This window comes from Ipomoea triloba, chromosome 1, assembly GCF_003576645.1.
Source record: "Ipomoea triloba cultivar NCNSP0323 chromosome 1, ASM357664v1".
NCBI lineage: Eukaryota > Viridiplantae > Streptophyta > Magnoliopsida > Solanales > Convolvulaceae > Ipomoea > Ipomoea triloba.
This window is the reverse complement of record NC_044916.1, coordinates 29,075,741-29,080,357: the sequence shown is the minus strand read 5'-3', so window position 1 is coordinate 29,080,357 and position 4,617 is coordinate 29,075,741.

Sequence of the window (4,617 nt, the reverse complement as noted above, 5' to 3'; positions counted from 1 at the left end):
ATATATATATATATATATATATATATATATATATATATATATATATATATATATATATATATATAAATTATTCACAAGGTATTTTCCTAAACTTACACATCATGATTTTTAAAATTACTGTAGTTGTTATACAATAATATTATTTAAACCCCGATTTGATCATAGTTGACAAAAAATTATATAGAAGTAAACCATCTTAGATTACTCATAGTTGATTCGCTCAAATCAAGAAAGTTAATAAGTTACTCCTAATAAAATCAAACTTAAAACATTATAATTATCAAGTCAATTGTTGACCACCTTACCAGAGTTGTGGTTGCATTGCCCCAATTTCATATCAATCTTCATCACTATGAAAGCACCATTGATTCATTAATTAAATATGAATGCGTACGAAAATTTGTAATATAACTATAGATTATTTATTATAAATACTTTCATCCAGATCAGAAGGAGAGATCAAACTCATCAATAATGGAAGAGACAAAACAAAATTTTTAAAAAATATTTTTTAAAAAAATGCTAGATCTATTCCAACAATGAGTAATTAATTGCCACAAAAATGATTAAATATAGAAGAAGAAAGAGAGAGAAGGCTTTCATCCAATAACAAAATGTCAAAGAAGGTTCCATCTGAATAATTTTTTGCATGAAACCAACGCGTATTTATCACGTTGCAGGATTTGGAGTATAGGAATTTAAATGAATTTCTAGAATAACAATTTATGGAGTAAATATGTTTTGTCTACAAAGTCAAAATTTCTCCACATTCAAGATTCTCACAGGAAAATATATAGAAGGTATATATATCATTATGACTTAGAGACCTATTAGATAAAAGGACCAGTGTGATGCCACAAAAAGTTATTTAACTCTCACACTGCAATTGTCAAGGCTTGATATGTATAATTTGTCGACAATATATTTCTTAGAAACTAATTGAACTGGGTAAACATGTTTTTTTTTTTTTTTTTTTTAACAATTGCTGCATTTGGTAGAGCTCTCTGCTATTCGGTTTCCTAGTTAAGGAGTTGAATTAATGTCAGGATAATGTTTTTGTCCTATGTCCTCCGTATTCCGCATTAACAAGATAAGTGAGCCTGATTCTACTCTTAACTTCTATAATAATAGCTACACAAGATTAACAATTTCAATTTGATCGGATTTAATTGCTTATTCGACGTAAAAGAATAATACTCTGTAATAAATAGGAAGCTCTCAAATTTGTCATTTTATTTGTATATGTCTAGCTAATAGCTTTGAGATCAAATGAATATTCCAATGTATTTTTTGTTTTTTTTTGTTAATCAGTGACACAAAAAAAAATAGTTACATTTGGTGCAACCATAACTTTCTCATAATTATTAGATTTGAAATGCTAAGTCAATCTGCGAGTTCTAAACTTTAATTTAATCTCTAATTATAGATTTATAGGTTATTATTTAGTATGTTGACAGTGTATAGTTCTAAAGTTTTAGGAATTTTAAATTAATTTTTAATGAAACAACAAGATTTCATTTATTAATGATAGTTAGCTAGTATTATACATGTACTACTAATAGATTAATATTTAATCATAGACAATACTACATAAGGTTGCATTTACTTCAATTATCTAATGGTTTCTTTCTTTCTTTTTCATTATCCATTAATTGTTTTTCAAAGTGAAGAAATAATGAAATATACAAATAAATGTATTGTAACATCAGTAGTACGTACTATTAAAAAAAGTATTATTCCCCTATCTCTTCTTTGATTTTTTTCATTTTCTAAAAATAAATAGATAATTTCTTTTGTAAATACACTAACTATATTTTACAATCTAATGTTGTTTTAATTACATAATTAACTTGTGGATGGCCCACTAATTTAGAGATAGTAACGAAGCAATGATAACACTATTGTGTAATATATTAAATAGCATTGTTATTAAGAAGACATATCAATCCTAACGGGATAACTCAACTGACAAATGAACTGTTTTGTGGGAATAATTTTTAGGATAAATTGAGTTTAATTCTCACAAGTGACATTTCTTGGGCCAGTTTCTATCCCTCTCAAAGCTAAGCGAACGGAGCTTCTACACCCCTCACAGAACAAAATGGGGATTACCCCAGTGGACCGATGGAGATAAATCCGGAACACCAATGCATGCATGCCCAAATGATTATGTGCAAAACTACCGAATACATTTAATAATATCTAATTAAATACATATCAAACACATTTTATAATTTTACATGATACACTTTTCTATTTACACTTTATCGCCTTGTTGTTAAACACAAATATTCTTTCTCTACTATTCTACTAACTATGCTACAATAATATAATGCCACAACTTATTGGTTCTTATTAATTAGTTTGTGGTTTCTTAAAAAAATAGTTTCATAATCATCTAATCATGTTTCTAAATATTTAATATTAATCCCACTTAGGATCTTTCATTCTCAGTTTCTCACCATACTTTCTCAGCGTCGCTATCGAACAATGTATTCTCACACGGTGGTACTATATTTCGGTTTTGGTACAATAATTATCTCAATTGGATGGCAGTGGTACAAAAGTAAACTAATAATTATGATAAATAATAATTGTTTTTTTTTTAATTATTATGGTTTGGTGTCAAGTCGTTTTATACGGTGGAAAAAGAAATTGCTAGCATATACTCTGCATAGACTAGTAGGTGTGATTGTAGTATGTAGATGCTTTCTAATAGAGATGGAGTTAAGTTTGATCTCTTAGCATGACGTATTTTGCCAGCCAACTAATTAGATATATTTATTTTAAATATGATTTATTTCGTCAAGAATATCTTAATAATTTTTTAAGAAACAAATTTATTGAAGGGAGTATTAACTTAACAGCTAATTAATTAACGAAATATTTTTTGATGAGATTTGTTTCGTTAAGAATATTTTAATAATTATTTAGTGAAATAATTAAAAGTGGAAAAATCCTATAAATAATTAGTGTTAGTTGTCATTGTAAATTTACTACAATAAGTTTGACCTGGGAGCAACTGGTTTGGTGGAAGTGATAATGATAACATAAACACCGACACAACAGCCTGACAACGCCAATCTTAATCCAAGTACGCATGCATGTTAGCGTCGTCAGTTGAATTTTAAGAAAAGATTTGTGTTTAAGAAACTGTCAGAAAAGTGTAAATACCCATTCTGCCATGAAGACTAAAATAAATGAGCTACACTATAGGAATTTGCTCTTCTTCAACTAAGCTACCAGCAGTAGTTATACTGTAGACCATGGTCCACAATGGTCATGGCTGATACTGTAGTTGCGTTGAACTGATACTGCAGTTGTGCTGAACGGATACTGCAGTTGTGTTGAAAGGGAACTGCAGTTGTGCGAAACAGATGCCGTTTCATTCGTCTGTAACTGTAGCTGTGCTGAACTGATACTGCAGTTGTGTTGAACGGGTACTGCAGTTGTATTGAACGGATGAACGACCTCTGTTCTGCGCAACTGTAGTTTCCTTTCAACACAACTGCAGTGTCAACCATGACTATGGTCCACAATATAATTTGCGAGCTACCAGTAGCCAGTAGATCGGGGAATGTGCGTGTATTATTTTGATATTTTTAATAGATGAATGTGAAGGTAATGTGATAAATTACACTGTTATTTGGATCATAACAAAAAATAAATTTATACGTAGTAATATATTAAAAGTATATTATTCGTGTATCCAATATACATTATACGAAATAATATATTTTCAATACTTAAATAATGTAATTTCTATGAATACAGTACATTTTTAATGTATTAAAATTACAATATTTGTGTATTGAAAGCAAATTATTTGACAATATGATCCACACAATAACAATTGTCATAGTATATGCACCTTTTTAAAAATTTTCTATCAATTTTATTTTTGAATGAAGTGCCACTATTTGGTTGATTATTTTAATTTTTATTAGCAGTTGTTGGAATAAGTTAATGCATGCATGATATATTGTTATCCAATAATTATAATATAACTTAGGAGAGGAAAGAGTATGAAAGGTGAAAATCATTTTCCAATATGAAATATGCTGGCAAATTATATTATATCATGATCATGGTTCACTTTTGATCATGAGTCATTGTTCATTGATATGTAGGTTTATTAAAATGTATCATTAATCATGATTCATTATTATAGTGTAATAAATTCATCAATTTGCACATATTACCATTTACACATATTACTTTTTATTTTTATTAAATAAAATAAATATAAAAAATATTATTAAAAATATCTCATCAAGATCTTTTGAATGATATTCATATTAATATATTTTTAATTTTGTATTGATGGACTTACAATATTGAAAAAATGAACATATTTTATGTTCATCAATATTATGATGCAGTTACATTATTATTGTAAATATAAACATTTAATATTGTAAAAATGAATTTTTTGTTAATATTGTGAAATTGCACATGCAAGTTATATTAACCTCTAATGAGGCTTGATCTCATGATGACCTTCCATTTGAAAGAATCACTACATGTCACTTGATTATATAGTCATTGGTTGAACATGTTATATTTTGAAATTGAACTTGTAGTATTGTGTGTGTGTGTGTGGGGGGGGGGGGTGTT